Source organism: Octopus sinensis, linkage group LG14 (genome assembly GCF_006345805.1).
Source record: "Octopus sinensis linkage group LG14, ASM634580v1, whole genome shotgun sequence".
NCBI classification, from domain to species: Eukaryota; Metazoa; Mollusca; class Cephalopoda; order Octopoda; family Octopodidae; genus Octopus; species Octopus sinensis.
Window position 1 is genome coordinate 59,067,625 of NC_043010.1, and position 19,505 is coordinate 59,087,129.

Below are 19,505 nucleotides of genomic sequence, written 5' to 3' on the forward strand. Positions count from 1 at the left end.
GCTAATGTAGCTTAGGTTAGGAATAAATAACAGGAGTCACATGTTTACATTTTTCTAAGCCATTAATGCTTCATTTAAACAGTTGCAGGGAGAAGATTCCAGTGGGATGATGTTCTGAGGAGGAAGGAATGGACATGGTTGTTAGTGTGAGGCCAAGGTTGGACACAACATGAATGATGATTGATGAGAAACAAGTGGGTTGGGGGTGCCTGACGGGAGGAGGTTCAAGACCAGCCATCTTCAAGACACTGAGGTCATGGTTTTAACAATATAAAAGACAGGGAGGGAGAGAGCGGAGATGGAGGCTGGAGCAGGGTTTTGACCGATTTTAAGCCCATCATTTATTTTGAGTCTTGGTGTAAAATTACATTTACAAATGCCATTTCAATAGCCCACAAATGATGCCAGATCCTTTGTAGTTCAGCATGGTTATATATTTTATGTACTATTCTAAAACAAATTTGCACGAGCTGCACATGGAGAAATATCAGTGTATTCACACAAACTGCATTTTGTTTGATATGTAGAAAAGGCAGCTTTTGAGAAGTTTTGGTTGATTAGAACACCACGTCAAAAACCAATCAACAAGATTTTATAAATTTTGATTTTTTTTATTTTCATTGTAAAAAAAAATAAATTTTTTCTTAATAATCTGAAAATGCTAATTATTCTTATGTTTGCTTTGACAAGAAAAGCTTTATCTGAACATTAAAAATAACCTTGCCTTTTTGTCATACAGAATATTCAGCTCAATTTTAAAGATTATTTCCCCAAAATGAAAGTACATTAGAATGATTTCATCCGAATGTACTCTTACTTAGATATAAAGGTGTGAAGTCTAGACTCCAATCAGAAACAATTAATCAAAGAATTTATAGGATAATGGTAAGTTCACTTGATAAAAGGAGGGTAAAGTCTAAAATTGATGATGATTTTATTTTAGTCCCAGGTCAGCCGTAATTGAGTGGGTTAAACGTTCATGGATGACCTCATCTTTTTCTTCTTTGTATTTCCTTATCCAATGTGTCGTTCTTTCTCAAGAGGTCAGGTGTAGTTTGACTGAAATTTGGATGCTCGTTCTAGCAGGCTGAACAACTGCTTAGAGACTCTGTTGTTGGTTTGGGTCAAAATTAAGAGCAATACGAAGGTCATTGCTAACCTGGTCCACTCTCTGTTGAAGGGCAAGAGTCTGTTAAACTTTTTACATCTTCATGGCCATTAAGCTCACAGATATTCCAAAGAACTCTCCTAAAACAAGATGTCCAGAAGCTATGAACAACATGGCTACCTTCTTACATTCACTCTTTCTACATTGCTTTTGTTTCTAATATTTTCCATATTCTCTTCAATGTTAACTTTCATATTACATTAAAATAAGGTAACTCTTTATATTAACACCCGTGCGATTTTCACTAAGAAAAAAAACTCGGATTTTTTGCTTGGAATCAAGTATCCTGACCTCCTAATCCCGGAATCATTGGAGATTTTTGTTTTTCATTGAATGAATTCTTGTGACCACCTAATATGCTACAGAACCCTTTTTGGGGTCCGAAAAACAGGGTGGGGTGAGGTGGAAGCCTCGGAAATTTCACACCCACCCCATCGATCTTTTCACCAAGGAAAATTAAATAAATAAATAAAAATCGTGCCCAAACTAATTTTTGTGTGTATGGGAGGGGGGGGGAAGATGAACGAGGATCTAAAATAAATATATCTTTGTTGTGTGAGAAAGTATATATATATTGATGATAAAGTATTGTATCTTTCAAAATCATCCTAAATTTATAGACTCTATCTTGTGTGTTTAAGAAAAAAAAAACATTTTACAGAAATAAATTTTCCAGAGTGTGAATTACATGGTTCGTTATTAAATATATGCCCCCTTCGCCACTATTCCTTTTTCCGAACCCAAATAAGGGATTTGCAGCATATTAGGAGGTCAGGGTACTTGATTCCACGCAAAAAATCCGAGTTTTTTTTTCTTTTTTAGTGAAAATCGTGCGGATGTTAATATAAACATTTACTTAAAATAATGTTTCTTTAAAACTTTCCCTCGAAAAAAAAAATGCGATTTAAAATCGAGAAGCAAAAACGAAAAGACAACAGTTTCTGGTCAATCCCCGAATAATATCGTTCATCTATTTTATGGACTTTAAATCGGATTTCGAGCAGAGGCGAAGGGACGTAGCTAAATACCGAAAGTTCCTCTGTCACTAATTCTATCATTGTCCATTATCCTAAGTGATATGAATTTACTAAACATAACAGGAATCAAAGAGGCGAAGCTGAAATGGTTCGGGCTGAAGTCTCCAAGAATTCAAATTTCTCCACGAGTATTATGTTCTTAATATAATAACGGATACCTTTCACAACAGCTACAAATAAAAAGAGAGAAAATTATAACCCAGGGCGTAATCTTAAGACCATCAATGGCTGTCGTGTCTTGTGATCAAGATTAGAGAAATAAAAAGGAACAATGCGAATGGAATACAATCTACAATTGACTTTCGGTGCAGAATGGTGTTAGAATAATCGTTATTTTCGAATATGAGTGGATAACAAGAACGTCACGAGAAAACGTCGGATGCCCCGTCATTTATTTTAGTTCCCTCATCGAAGGAAAAGGTTATTAGAATTTTGCGGTATTCTCAGTAATTGTTAATAATTAGTATGAAATGAAAATGTAAAGTATATTGAATGCCAAAGATTAAAAGTTAAAAAATAATGATTAGGCACCGCGATAGTCAAACCGATATTTCTGAGTTGTATGAAAGTTCGCTATATTCCAGTGAATGAACATTAATTTTATTGCCAAAACCGAAAGTATTTAATAATCATAGAAAGAAAAAATGATAGGACGCCATGGTGTTCAACATTGCAACTTAAAATGATTTAATGGCTTAAACGGATCAAAAGCCCTTCCCAAGCAATATAGACTCAGAAGGCCGGTTTTTCCGGATTCTGAGATGCGTATATTCCCCATGGATAGGACGCCGGTCCGTCGCAGGATGACTCATTTTTGCCATTTGGGCAGCCTGGCACAATGTGAAATGAAGCGTTTTGCTCAAGAACACACACATCGCCGGTCCAGGAATCGAAACCATAATCTTACAATCACGAATGAAATACCCTAATCATTAAGCCACGCCTCTCGGCCGCGGCTAAGATGAGAAGTGACAAAGATAAGTGACAAAGAAAAATAATTTGTCATATAATCTCAGGTTACACCGGGTCCTCGGCTGCAGGTAATACGAATCTCAACCGACACCGGTTACCGGCTTATCTATCTTGTTGTTAAGACACAAAATCCATTTGGGACCCATGTGTTTTGATCCCTGCTCTGCATTTCCACCTCTGCACAAAGCAGTGTCTGCTTCAAACTGCGGAACCAATGCATCCCATTCGGTTCCACTGTGATAATCACAAGGACGACATGATTATAAGAAAGTTCTTTCCTCTCTGAATGTGAAACACTTTGCCTCTCAAATAATTAATTGTAAGTTTTATTTAAACTTTAAAACAATGCATCTATATTCTATATAGCTGTTTATCCGTTTGCCAGCCGAAATTAAGCAAATGATAAAAGCGTTCAAGCCATGGCCATCCCGTCTTTTATTTCTGTGATATTTTATAATTACATTATCAAATGTTCTTTTCCTTTTTTAAGACAATAATTTGAAGGAAAATTGGTTGCCTTTTATAAGGGATTTCAAAGATCCTTGATTGGATGGCGCTCTGACTGTAAAGAATTGTTTATTTTGTAATAACTATACATTGACATAATCGATCTTTTACCAACCGCAAAAAGTGTTGAATTTTGGCGGCTATAAAAATGTTCGCCTTTCATTGGTTTACTCCAAGTAAACCAATAGATGTCTATCTCACAAAAGTAAACAATAACCAAAAGGAAACCAGTCATTATACTATCAAAATAGGGGTCCGACCACTCCATTCACGCCAGTATAAACTGGTTTACTCTTCAATAATTTGTCTCATTTTTTGAGAGTTATTTTTTATGCCTATCAATTAAATTTATTCACCTTTTTTCTTTCTAAAAAGAAGTATTTTAAGATGTTTCCTTCGTATAACTGTTGTAGTGTTTTAACGCTAGTTTGAAAAAGGTCATTGAAACCGTTCATTTAAAAAGTTCATTGAACAATATTGAACAATATTAACAGCTTCAGCAACCTGATTTCTCTCAATCTTTCATGGAAGGTACTAACAGCAGAACCACATGGTGTAAAGTCTTTGAGTTAGATCTATCATTGCGCCTTTAGTTGTTGGTGCGTGTATATAGGATATTTTGAAGTTAGCAGATTCAGTCTAGAATCTAAGATCTCGTTTTCACTATACTAAAATAGCTAATAATGAATTACTTTGAGAATACTTCATCACATCCTTCAGATCAAGATATATTCTCTGCTGCGTAAAGAAAAATCCAATCTCCCATTTCTCATCACCAGTTATGGCTTCATTTCAGCGACCATGTCATTGGACAGAGAGAAACAAGATGTGTATAAGTTTGAGGTTTTTGTCAAAGACAATGGAAGCCCATCTCTGAATGACACAGCGAATGTTGTTGTGGAGATTCTAGATCAAAATGACAATGCTCCGTATTTTACATATCCTAGTAGTGACCCTTACACGCTAAATGTGCAGTACCATCCAGTACCCTTTTCATAAAAAAAAAAGCATAATCGTTTTGACAAATACTTGTATACAGAAATAAATGTTACGTTTGTCATGTATTTAAACCTATTTATAATAATTTCTTTTGGCCTTCCCAGACTTGCCAGACAGAACCGAAAGAACATGCATGAAATAACAGTTAAATTATATCCTTCTTCAAAAGACACCTTTCCATAAAATAACGAGTATTTTTAATTACTTTTGATAAATGTAATTAAAAAACGTGTATTTTTATTGTTTTTTTTTCCTTCTTCTAATCGTCATTTAGGATTCAGCACATTTCACAAATTAATCTGTGTTTAGAAAATGAAGATAACTGATGTGACTAAATCAGGAAATATAACAAGTCTACTGTATATGGATTTGTTTGAGACAAAGTCACTGCACCTGGTTATGTGACCGTGAGAAAAGAGCACCCTGTAATTATTTAACTCTGATCCTTTTGTCAGTTCTGGTGTCTTAATTCCAGAATGTTACACCAGTTCTGAAATTTTTCAAGGAAATCATTATAGATTATAAACATTTTGTACATATTTTAGGACTGACTGATATTCATGATTATAGGAAAATGTTTCAAATTTATTTGACAATAACAAGTATTGCAGTAACAGCTCCATATTAAAATATCTTCTCTATTCTTCATCATTACCACTGCTGGTTTAATCCTGTTCCATCAGTAAACCGGCTGCTGCTGCTGCTGCTAAACAAACTCCCTGTCCATTCTGTCTGGAACTTACAACTTTCTGAAAACTGATCCAACCATTTCATTTCCAAATTTGCATTGTCTACTTCAGCTTGAATCGTAAACTTCTGTTTTTTTATTCCCCCTCATCACCCATTCCTATTACTTATCAATAAACTTGTCTCCATTGCTGTTAGTATCCAATCACTGTTTTACTGCTTCTTCTGCAATGAACCTTACATCTATCCGTGCACTTCATGTAACACAAACTTCACATAATTTTGCTGTGGGTCTTTTACATACAGTAGTCTTGAACTATTATTGTTAGTGAAACATACACTGCTTTGGACCCTGGGCCTCACTGAAGAAAGACAGCCAGGAGGTGTGGTGCTTTGCTGTACTTGAGAAAACGTGCCAAGTAAAATCATTGTCAGCCATACGTAAAAGCGTCTCTTTTACAGGTGCCACATTAAATGCACTTGTGCCAGTGCCACATTAAATGCACTTGTGTCGGTGCCACATTGAATGCACTTGTGTCGGTGCCACATTGAATGCACTTGTGTCGGTGCCACATTGAATGCACTTGTGTCGGTGCCACATTGAATGCACTTGTGCCGGTGCCACATTAAATGCACTTGTACCGGTGTCACATTAAATGCACTTGTGCCGGTGCCACATTAAATGCACTTGTACCGGTGTCACATTAAATGCACTTGTGCTGGTGCCACATTAAATGCACTTGTGCCGGTGCCACATTAAATGCACTTGTACCGATGTCACATTAAATGCACTTGTGCCAGTGCCGCATTAAATGCACTTGTGCCAGTGCCACATTAAATGCACTTGTGCCGGTGCCACATTAAATGCACTTGTACCGGTGTCACATTAAATGCACTTGTGCCAGTGCCACATTAAATGCACTTGTGCCGGTGCCACATTAAATGCACTTGTACCGGTGCCACATTAAATGCACTTGTACCGGTGTCACATTAAATGCACTTGTGCTGGTGCCACATTAAATGCACTTGTGCCGGTGCCACATTAAATGCACTTGTACCGGTGTCACATTAAATGCACTTGTGCCAGTGCCGCATTAAATGCACTTGTGCCAGTGCCACATTAAATGCACTTGTACCGGTGTCACATTAAATGCACTTGTACCGGTGTCACATTAAATGCACTTGTGCTGGTGCCACATTAAATGCACTTGTGCCAGTGCCACATTAAATGCACTTGTACCGGTGTCACATTAAATGCACTTGTGCCAGTGCCGCATTAAATGCACTTGTGCCAGTGCCACATTAAATGCACTTGTACCGGTGTCACATTAAATGCACTTGTGCCGGTGCCACATTAAATGCACTTGTACCGGTGTCACATTAAATGCACTTGTGCCAGTGCCACATTGAATGCACTTGTGCCTGTGCTGCGTAAATGCACCCATGCTGGTGGCACGTTGAAAGCACCCAGTGCAATCTGTAAAGTGGTTGGCATTAGGAAGGGCATCCAGCTGTAGAAACCATGTCACAATATCTCCCCAGCTGGCCAGCACGGAAAACGAACGTCAGATGAGGATGATAATGAAAGGCCCAGTGGCTGGCAATAGAAATTAATATTAACACAATATGAGAGGACTCTGCTATCTGTCGTCTCCAAGGACGTGTTAGGGAGCTATTATGAAGCCACACTCCTTTATTTTGGCCTCCACTGTTTGGACATCCATTCAGCCAAAGAGTCTGGGGTTCTGCATGTTGCTTGACATATTACTCGTTTACTTGTTTCAGTCATTTGACTGTGGCCATGCTGGAGCACCGCCTTTAGTCAAGCAAATCGACCCCAGGACTTATTCTTTGTTAGCTAAGTACTTATTCTATCTGTCTCTTTTGCCGAACCACTAAGTTACTGGGACATTAACACACCAGCATCAGTTGTCAAGCAATGTTGGGGGGACAAACACAGACACACACATACATATATATGATGGGCTTCTTTCAGTTTCCGTCTACCAAATCCACTCACAAAGCTTTGGTCGGCCCAAGGCTATAGTAGAAGACACTTGCCCAAGGTGCCAGGCAGTGGGACAGAACCCGGAACCATGTAGTTCGTAAGCAAGCTACTTACCACACAGCCACTCCTGCGCCTAATATTAGAAATATTAATCAAACTTCATTCTTCTATCTTGACAAAAAACTACTCCCATATATAAAATATAGTTTTGGATACATTATGCTGTAAATAAAGGATGGTCACACCTGTAATCATGGGAATAAGAGTTGATCTAGAACTATACAACATCACTGTTCCAGTACTTTGTGCCAAAATCTAGCAACCACATTGTTATAAGGTGCCAGAATGGAACGAAAGAATGGGTCCGTTTACATAACTGATGTGACTAAGTCAGAAAATATAACAAGTCTACTGTATCTGGAATGGTTCAAGATAAAGTCACTCCACCTTGTTATGTGACCATGGGAAAAGAGCACTCTGTAATAGTTTATTTAACTCTGATGCCTTTGTCCGTTCTGGTGTCTTAATTCCCATTTACATAATACTGTATCAGAATGCTTATAAACTAAAATTTTCACTAATTCTCTTCTCCCTCACTCACAAATATGCCTCGTCTGAATTTAGGATTGTGATTGAGAAGACCTGGCAACTAAAGTGAGATCGTAGCCACACATGTCTGGTCCTCTTAAGAATACCCCTGATGCATTGGGTGATATGATATGCTTGAGAAGACCTGCTGAGTCGAGTGAAACCAATATTATAGCAGGGACTGGTGCCCTCTGACTGGCTCCCATGCCGGTGGCACATAAAAAACACCATCCGAACGTGTTCAATGCCAGGTCCACCTGACTGGCTCCTTTGCTGGTGGCATGTAAAAAGCATCATCTGAACATGTTTGATGCCAGTACCCCCAGACTGGCTCCCGTGTTGGTAGCACATAAAAAGTACCAACTGATCATGACCAATGCCAGTACTCACTGACTGGTTCCTGTGCTGGTGGCGCGTAAAAAGCACCATCTGAACGTGATCGTTACCAGGCCCGCCTGACTGGCCCTTAATTTGTCAAAGTCTGACTTGGGTCAACTAATTCTGTTAGAACTTGTTTACCCAAGTCAAGAAAAAGACACAAACTGTGAGATTTGTGTACAAACTCACTGAGACAATAATGATATTCATTTCTGGACAAAAGAAGGCTGTGTCAGAGGATTTATTTTAAAACTTTACTCAGGTACATTTATTTAGAAAAATGAAAATGATAAACTTGACAGATGTGGTGTTGTGGACTCTTCCAGCCACTATTTTCTGTAGTTCAAATCCTCTACAGACAAAACTAGTTACCTGTAGCTGGGGAACAGTGGGCCCTTTCATCATCATCATCATCATCATGTAATGTTCGTTTTCCATGTTGGTATGGGTTGTCTGTTGTGGCATGGTTTCTATGGTTTCTATGCCCTTTGTGGAAGAGAAACTTAAAACCTACAATAATGGTCAGCAATATACTATACTACTTGTTTCAGCCTGTTGGTTGTTGTATCTTCATCATCATCATTTAACAGCCACCTTCTATGCTATCACAGGTCAAACAGTTTGACAGGGTCTGATGAGTCTGAAGACTGCATCAAGCTTAAGTATTTGTTTAGGTGGGGTTTTCTAGGGCTGGATGCTGTTCCTTAACACCAGCCACTTTACTGAATGTATTCGGTGCTTTTTACATGTTTAATATATTTAATTGTATTTAATATTTTCATATATTTCTTTTCTGTAATTTCAGATACAAAATTCATTTGAGAAGAGTTTCTTCTGTGAATACAGTTTAATGAGCATAACGAGTAGGCCTGGTCAACTTGACCAACTAAAGTAATGGACTTGAAATTGTTAAAATTCATCACAGTTATCAAATCCTGAATTAAAGCAGTATCATGTAAACCTATCACTCTCCTTTGCTGGTTTTTAACAACCCACACATTTCCCTTTCTAGTTAAGAACATTGATCCAGGCCATCACACTATTCACAAACACCATCATCATCATCATCGCCCACTTCCCTTTTTCTAAATATCCATAATTGCTTCAACAACAACAACAAAAACCCATCTGTCTCTTAACATTGATATTAGCATAGCTTTCACTCACTCGAAACAAAGTGCCCACAACCTGGAACTCTTGTTCAGATCATCAACAACACATTTTCAATCTCGTTTCCGAATGATATACCACAAAGATCCATTGCCTCATCCATTGTTTTTACCATATCCCTACCCAATGTTCTCACTCTGCATTTCCAATCTCTCTACAATAAACTATATTTTACACACATAGACCATTTGCTATTGTGTAAACACTAAAAATGAAAGTTCATCAAGGTATTCAAAGGACACCGTTTCTTTGTGCTGCAAGTTCCAAACCTCGCTGTCCCCACCCTGCAATAATGTCCAGATGCGTTTACAAGATGCCAGAAGATTGCTTCAATGCTATCATCCAAATGCTCTCTTTTCCGTTCAGTTCAGAAACATTCAAAAGACACATTCATATAAAAATATCTGCAGCATCAGTAAACACATTAGCCTCGAACAATGTGCTGGAATGTTTGCTAACAATACAAAGGGCAAAAGAACAACAGCTCTCTCCTCCATGGCCACCACCAGAATCTAATGGAGTGAATGCAACACTTCCCAAATTGTCACACTGCACCTCATGTTGAAAGGTGCTGTATGGTCTTCAACTTGGTGGAAGAATAGATCTGTGGACTGCATTTTGTTGTTTGACCAACTTCTTGCATGCCACACCGGTTTGCTTGAGCAGAGCTACCAAGGCCACGCAGCAATGCTATTTGGGTTAAGAATAAAGGTAAGTTTCTATTGTTTGTTTTATCTTTTTCACATTAGATAAAAACAACAACTATTGTTGACATTTCATATGATGTACACCTCATAAGCAAATCTTTGTTTTACTTAAACAGATATAGCAAAACAAAAAAAAACAATAATAATAATTACTCACTGTTTAAAAGTTATAATTTTGCTGTTGCTTAATATATCATCATCATCATCATCATCATCGTTTAACGTCCTTTTTCCATGCTAGCATGGGTTGGACGGTTTGACCGGGGTCTGGGAAGCCAGGAGGCTGCACCAAGCTCCAGTCTGATCTGGCAGTGTTTCTACAGCTGGATGCCCTTCCTAATGCCAACCACTCCGTGAGTGTAGTGCGTGCTTTTTACGTGCCACTGGCACAGGGGCCACAGGTGGCTGGTAAACGGCCATGATCGGTTGGTGCTTTTACGTGTCACCGACACGGACGCCAGTCAGGTGGCGCTGGCATCTGCCACGTTCGGATGGCGCTTTTTAACGTGTCACCAGCACGGGTATCTTAACTACAATTTCCATTTGATTTTCATTTTGATGTAGAATATATAGAATGTATCAGTTTTTAACTGCCTGGGGCCTGGTTCAACATTATAAACTTATTGTTTTCAAGTGATCTAATCTAAAGTTTCCGATCAAAATTTCATAATAATTTCTGTTCCAAATACCAGTTTAATAAAGTTGTTTTACTGAATTCTTTATTATACTCAAAATTGATTGACGCAGGGGCAGTGCATTTGTTTAGGAATACAGTAACAAAAGTTTAGTAGTTGTTTTCTATTAGGAGGCTGGCTGTCAGATGGAGACAGTGTTGTGTGTAGTGTAGATGACCACTTCTCCAGTGCTGGTGCCGCAATATAACGCACTCTGAGAAGTGGTTGATGTTAGGAATGGGATTCAGTTGTAGAAATGATGCCAAACATTGGAATGTTCAAGCAAAAAAGCCTCTTCCAAGCTCTCTTGGAGGGCAGTAACCTGAAATTGCAACTAATTAAGTCTGTAACAACCATTGCAAGCAAGGGAAGTGGGCATAAGATGATGATAACAATGATTGTTTCATTTCTGAAATATTTTGTGAAATCCAGCAGCTCCAGGAAGCAGAGGCCATTACACTAGGTGTTATGAAACACAAAGTAAGTGGTGATATTGCCATCATCATCACCATCATTTAACATACGCTTTCCATGCTGGCATGGATTGGACAGTTTGACGGAAGCTGACTTGACAGAAGACTGCACCAGGCTTCAGTGTCTGTTTTGGCTTGGTTTTTTTTAACGGTTGGATGCCCTTCCTAACACCAAACACCCTGTAGTGTGGACTAAATACTTTTTACATGGCTCCAGCACAGGTGAGGTCAGTTTTGGCATGGTTTTTACAGCTAGATGCCTTTCCAAATGCCGACCACTTTACAGGTGTGGACTGGATGCTTTTTACATAGCACCTGCTAAATTAAAATGACTCACATTTTATTATTTCTTCAGATTCACATGTTTATGGAAAAGTTCTCCATTCAAGCCTTTTTTTCTCTTTGTTATAAATCGAAATCCTAATCACCCATGTGTGTGTGTGTCTATTAAGGAAAACAAATATACACTTGGTTCATAACATTCCTCTTGTTCTTGTCTTCATGAGAGTTTGTAGTGGCCAGTGTCACACATTCTTTTCTACTCTAGGATAAATTTTGGGGGAGGGGGGCCAGTCAATTAGATTGACCCCAGTATGCAAATGGTTCTTAATGTATCGACCCCGAAAGGATGAAAGGCAAAGTCGACTTCGGCGGAATTTGAACTCAGAATGTAAAGACAGATGAAATACCTATTTCTTTATTACCCACAAGGGGCTAAACATAGAGGGGGCAAACATGGACAGACATAGGTATTAAGTCGATTACATCGACCCCAGTGCGTAACTGGTACTTAATTTATCGACCCCGAAAGGATGAAAGGCAAAGTCGACCTCGGTGGAATTTGAACTCACAACGTAACGGAAGCCGAAATACCGCTAAGCATTTCGCCCGATGTGCTAACGTTTCTGCCAGCTCGCTGCCTTACCACTGTCACAAATTAAGAAACCCACATATTAATATAAATATCTTCATTATATTTAAAATTTATTATATCATTGATTTTATTCAATTTTTTATGTATTAGTCCATGGTTAATATATATAAAAAAAAGAAATTGGTTTTTTTTTCATGAAATAGCCTCCCTTACCTTCTTAATCCTGTCATAGCTTTGAAACATTCATATTTTCAGAATATTATGTTTTTGACATTTCATTGTAAACTTTATTTCATGTTATTAGTGCCAGTGAGAAAACTTGGTACAATAATACCTTGATATACAAGTTAATTTGTTCCCAGAGACCGCTCGTAAAGCAGAGCAATAATTACCCTTAGTAGCAATATTATAAATCGTCATTCGTTCCTAGAAAAATATTTTACCCATAAAATGTATAATATTCATAAATATATAGCAATAAAACAGCAGTAGAATGTAAAGAATATTTTATGTAAAGTAAAAAGGATTTTAAGATTCAGCACAAAGTTTTGTCAGTGAACAGGTCGCGATCTCAAAGCGACGAAAATATTTTGACAAATTTAATTTAAATGTTGCAGTGAATCTAACGGTTTTTGTGTGTTTCTTGAATGGCTTATAAACTCCTTCCACGCTGCAATTGATTTCGTTCCAGCACACGATCTCAGATCAGGTCACTTGCTATGCAAGTACATCTCCGATTTTAAGATCATTTATGATAAAAAAAATATTATTATAATTGTTTTCTGAATCACTTTCACTCGCGCATACCATCACTTGCAGACGTAATAGCTGATTCACAAGCATTCGTAGACGGAGTTGTGGATTTCCTTTTATAAAAAACAAGTCTAGAGTTGTTTGCTAAGAAGAAGAAGCTGTTCTTTGCTCTCTATAAATTTCTTGGTAACATGCAGAAGCATTTGTTATGGTAGCAGAAACTGTTGCACTTTGTTCAAAATTTGGATCTTGTGCTTGAAAAATAAAACTTGTCAACCTGGGTCTCAGTAAAGGGAGTTATTATTGTATTTTTACACCCGTTGTAATGTTGCTTTTTAAGAGTGAAGATCATTAAAACCTTCTAAAGGTTTCCTCACTCCCTTCATTGAGTTCTTGATAGTGAATATATTGATTTTCACTCCAGCAATGACTTATGGTGGGGATTTTTGAATTAAAAAAAAAAAGTATTTCATCATCATCATCATCATCATCATCATTTAGCGTCCGTTTTCCATGCTAGCATGGGTTGGACGGTTCTACTGGGGTCTGTGAAGCCAGAAGGCTTCATCAGGCCCAGTCAAATCTGGCAGTGTTTCTACGGCTGGATGCCCTTCCTAACGCCAACCACTCCGTGAGTGTAGTGGGTGCTTTTTACATGCCACCCGCACTGGTGCCAGACAGAGCTGGCAAACGGCCACGAACGGATGGTGCTTTTTATGTGCCACCGGCACGAGGGCCAGGCGAGGCTGGCAACGGACACGAAACGGGGCGGTGCTGGCAACGGTCGCGAAGCTGAAAGTTCTCTTACATGCCACCGGCACTGGTAACACATCTGCAATTTCCATTGATCGATTTCCATTGATCGATTTCTATTCTGATCCTGACTTGCATCAATGGGTCTTCACAAGCAGAGTTTCGACACTGGTAACACATCTGCAATTTCCATTGATCGATTTCCATTGATTGATTTCGATTCTGATCCTCACTTGCCTCAATGGGTCTTCACAAGCAGAGTTTCGGCACTGGTAGCACATCCGCAATTTCCATTGATCGATTTCGATTCTGATCCTCACTTGCCTCAACACGTCTTCACAAGTAGAGTTTTGTGTCCCAAGAAGGGAAGGTATGCATACGTAGGCTGGCTCCATCCCATGTAGAAGGCCACGGGTTGTGGACTCACTTGTCCTGCCGGGTCTTCTCGCGCACAGCACACTTCCAGAGGTCTCGGTCTCTAGTCATTTCCTCAGTGAGACCTAAAGTTCGAAGGTCGTGCTTCACCACCTCGTCCCAGGTTTTCCTGGGTCTGCCTCTTCCACAGGTTCCCTCAACCGCTAGGGTGTGGCACTTTTTCACACAACTATCTTCATCCATTCTCGCCACATGACCATACCAGTGCAAACGTCTCTCTTGCACACCACAACTGATGCTTCTTAGGTCCAGCTTTTCTCTCAAGGTACTTACACTCTGCCGAGTGTGAGTACCGGCATTACACATCCATCGGAGCATACTGGCTTCATTTCTAGCGAGCTTACGCATATCCTCAGCAGTCACGGCCCATGTTTCACTGCCATGTAGCATGGCTGTTCGTACACACGCATCATACAGTCTGCCTTTCACTCTGTGCGAGAGGCCTTTTGTCACCAGCAGAGGTAAGAGCTCTCTGAACTTTGCCCAAGCTATTCTTACTCTAGCAGTTACACTTTCAGCACACCCGCCCCTGCTGCTGACTTGGTCACCTAGGTAACGGAAACTATCAACTATTTCTAGTTTTTCTCCCTGGAAAGTGACGGAAGTTGGTCTCAGAGCATTTTCAGTGTTTATTGTTCCTGAGCATCTGCCACATACAAAAACCATCTTCCTAGTTAGCCTTCCTTTGACATTGCTGCATCTCTTATGTGTCCATAGCTTACACTTGGTGCATCTTATAGAGTTTCTACCTACACCTTTTCTACAGATCGAGCAGGGCCATCTACCTGAAGGTGTTTGTGATTTGTCTACCTTCCTACTGATTACGACTTTGGTTTTAGCTAGATTGACTCTGAGGCCCTTCGATTCTAATCCTTGTTTCCACACCTGAAACTTCTCCTCCAGTTCTGATAGCGACTCAGCAATTAGAGCAAGGTCATCAGCATAGAGGAGCTCCCAAGGGCATCCTGTCTTGAATTCCTCCGTTATTGCCTGGAGGACTAAGATAAATAGGAGGGGGCTGAGTACTGAGCCTTGGTGGACCCCTACCTCTACCCGGAATTCTTCACTGTACTCATTTCCAACCCTCACCCTACTAGCGGCGTCCCTATACATGGCCCGCACAGCTCTCACTAACCATTCATCTATCCCTAGTTTTCTCATTGCCCACCAGATAAGGGATCGGGGGACCCTGTCGAAGGCTTTCTCCATGTCAACAAAAGCCAGGTACAGGGGCTTATCTTTGGCTAGGTATTTCTCCTGCAGCTGCCTTACCAGGAATATAGCATCAGTAGTACTTTTCCCTGGCACAAACCCAAACTGCATCTCATCTAAACTAACTCTCTCTCTAATTAGTTGGGCTATGACCCTCTCCGTAACCTTCATCACCTGGTCCAACAGCTTGATACCTCTGTAGTTATTTGTATCTAGGGCATCACCTTTACCTTTGTAGCAGTTGACTATTATACTGCTACACCAGTCATTGGGTATGACCCCTTTGTGTATCACCTGATTAACTATATGGGTGACTAGGCTATAGCCGACACTACCAGACATTTTGAGCATCTCTGCAGTGATTCCTGATGGGCCTGGGGCTTTCCCTGTCTTCATGCTTCTAATTGCCTTAGCTACCACAGAACTATCAACTCGGATAGCTGGTCCCTCTGTTGGGTCAACATTCGGCAGACTCTCTTTATCCCATTCATTTTCTTCATTCAGCAACCTTTCATAGTGGCATCTCCAAACCTCTCTCTTTGCATCCTCATTTAGCGCAAGTGAACCATCTTCCATGCGAACACACTTCTCTCCTACCACATCACGATTCTCTCTCACACACTGTCTTGCAACACGAAACACCTCCAGTCTTTGGTCCTCACGGCGCAGAACATTGGCAAATTTTTTCTTATCTGCTTCCCCTCTGGCTAAATAAACCTGTCTCCTAGCTTCTCTTTTGGCAGTCTGATACAATTCCCTGCTACCCCCATTTTTCCAGACCTTCCAAGCCTGTCTCTTATTATTTAAGGGTTTGTAGTTGTGATGATTGTCACTGTGGTGAATATCTGATCTTACGTAGTTATAATATTATGTAATATCTGATTTTACAGATATAATAATTACTAGCAGTATCGACCGGCGTTGCTAGGGTTTGTTTCAACCCTTTAGAATTGGAATTTTTGAAAAGTAAAAATGTTGCTTTATGTAGCTTGTTATTCTCTTTAAGTGAACATTTTCTGGTTGAAATACACCGGAAAATGTTGACACAGCGGTTAAAAAATCGTAAAAAATAGGGATTTTCATAGAAAAAAAAAAGCCCCTTTTTGATGTAAATAATTTTTGGTGTTAACATGGTCCGATTTGAATTTTTTTCTTCTACGGAAGGAAGAGCAACCCTTCTTCTATCATACTCTCAATTTTGGCCAACTTGCGCCTCAGGGTCTCGGAGGAGATAGTGTTAGTTGAAGGCTACCAAACCTGTCATATACAGACAACTTCAGCTTTATATATAGAGAGATAAGTGTATAAAATAAACAAACTAACATTTGTTTTCTTATAAGCGCCGAAAAGTGTAAGATGATAATTTATTTTCGAACGCAGAAACGCCATTAGGACAGCAGAAAAATTTGTTAAATTGCCCTTACAGAGTGGGAAAATGTGTCAATAAACATCCATGTAACTCAAACCCACATCTCTTGAAGACTCCGGCCAAGTGCTTTACCATTGGCAAGCAATTTAGTTTAATGGTAAAACACTTGGTTGAGGTCTTCAAGAGATGTGGGTTCGAGTCCCATGGCTGTTTGTTAACAAATTTTCCCACTTTATAAGGGTAATTTAACCAATGTTTCTGTTCTTATAACACTGTCTCTGCATTCGAAAATAAATTATTTTATTTGTATCCTATAATTGAAGGACTATGAATTTTCAAAATACGGATGTTTATTAAATTAAAATTTAATTACATAACACAGGAATGGTATATTAACTATCAAAATAATAATGATGTTCGAATATTAATTAATTACAGTTGTAACGTTTTCTGGTAAAAATCTATTCTTGAAGAATCCGCGAAAGGCAACCAAGGGACATAACTCTATTAAACCTGGAGTTACGTCCCTTAGCAAAGTGTGGGTCCAAGCTTAAACGCCTGTCTAGGATTTGGAGCGATTTTTGTCGACCAACTCCTTTCCCAAAATTTCAGGCTTTCTACCTTTCATGAAAAGCAATTATTACTATGTGTAACATTGTTGGATACACATATACAAATCCATATAAATGTGTGTGTATTTCGTTTTTGGATTTGGTTTGCAAGATTCTTTATGTGAGTTCGTGTGTTGAAGCATCTTTTGTTGTGTCTGGGAGAGTCATTCTCTTTTTGTGCCTTATAATATAACACAATCACCGATAAAATTTCCACTTTTTTCTTATTTTTATTTTCCAACAATGTTCGTTGCGTCTTGCAACCTTTTCAATAGTTTTGTGTGTGTATATTTTCTGTTTACACTTTATTTGTATACACAGTGTGTGTGTATATAAACGAGCAAAACGCCCCCCCGCCGTCCAATGGACGGTGCTGAGTTGTGAAACATTTAAACATAATTTTCTCAATACAACTTGTCTGACCGTCCCATAAGCCTCCCTTTTGAGAAACACTGATTTAACCTAAATTTGAGACACCAGGAAAAGAAGAAAAAAAGATAGACTTTTTCTCTGTTCCAAAGAAAAACGATTTTATTCACACAAATATGCAACCGAAGAGTTTAAAGTACCAGTAATGATAAGGCTGTTGACTGGGAGAACACAGACATGGTTTAAACAGTAAGCTTGGTAGGAAAGAAACGTGCCTTTAAGCAGTAGAAAAACAACAAAAAATGGAAGGTGCAGTTATGTACAGGTTGACAGGACAAAAACGATGCATGCAAATGGGTTAGCGGGATGTAAATCTAGATGGAAAAGCATGACGAATTTATGAGAACGTACCTGGGACAATAATAAGTTTATCCAATAAAACATGTAGGAAATCAATTTGGGGCGATTTTTTTAATGAAAACCAACAACTTAGGGAACTAAGTAACTAATTTTATTATTTCAAGCCAATCGGCTTCTTTTGCGCAAACTGCACATGCATTTTTCTTGTGTACGCGTAGTATTGATCGCAACAGCTGATGTACTTGCATGTACAAACGCACTGCTGTTCAATGTTCTGTGAACGCCATGAAGACTGTAAGACATGATGTAGACAGCTGCAATGAAGACTGCATAGCCGTGATCGGTGAGAAGGTGGTGGTCTTTCGGTGTGTCTCCGCTGACAGTGCCGTCCCACATCATTGAACAGAGCCTTAGGCTCTGTGAAGCTGTTGGAGATTGTGGTCAAATCCTGGCTTGAGAGAGTTGTTGTTGGAAGGCCATATGTATGCCAGCAGGAGTCAGAAGTGTGTGGTGAAGAATTTCTATAACTTCACCAGCACCAGTTTCAAGCCTCCTAATCTCCCATCCCTGATTGTAATCCCGTGGATATTTTTATGTGTAGGGCATGGTTAAGAAACAGATCAGCTCGGCTTACAAAACCAAAGCCATGCTAGTGGCCAAGATCTTTCTAGGGATGCAATGAAGAAAGCATGTGCCAGGTTCTGGAACAATGTTGAAGCCAAGATGGAAGCTGAGAGGCTTCTTTGAGTAAACTGTAATCTCCCAGACATAATTTAGGTAATTTTTAAAAATTTACTTTTATTTTTGAATGGTTATTGTGTTCTCTTTTCCTTTTATGCAAACTATCAAATTTTGCTTGAACATTCAGTATAAATGCTGCATGTAATTGTCTCTAGGTAGACTTCTCCATTTTCAGACAGTCACTTTGTTAAAAGCCTCTCTATCCAAGTGACTGACATCAACGATGTACAACCACAGTTTACCAAAGATACATTCCAATTCCTCACCTATGAAAACAAAGATAAAGACTTCCCTATTGGGTTTGTCAATGCCACTGACCCTGATAACACAGCTGCTGCCACAAAGAATACAGCCTACCAAGGTAGAGCAGAGATGAAACAATTGTTGTACCAGACTAACACTTCTGTTGCTATGTCGAGGAATGCAGAAGAGATGGTGAAGCGGAATATCTATTTTGAGAGATCCAAGAGTGAATGTTATGCAGAAGGTCAGCTACAGAACAAATATGAATCTTCAGTTCAGTCGAGAACTTTACCAAAACCTACCCCAGTAAGTGGAAACATTACATTTTCTCTCTGTAAAAGTGAACAATGAAATCTCTTTGAATATGTTTTAACTTCAATAATACATTCCAATATTAAATTGTTCTCTTTCCATGTT

At 39.1% G+C, this 19,505-nt stretch overlaps 1 long non-coding RNA gene across 1 annotated transcript; it reads left to right on the forward strand.

Annotated features, from left to right (window-relative positions):
* The first annotated feature begins 3,273 nt into the window (after positions 1–3,273).
* On the forward strand, positions 3,274–19,152 carry LOC118766086. Its single transcript, XR_005002015.1, has 3 exons — positions 3,274–3,496; positions 9,150–10,225; positions 19,021–19,152. It is a non-coding gene; the product is annotated as an uncharacterized LOC118766086 (long non-coding RNA).
* Positions 19,153–19,505: the final 353 nt, after the last annotated feature.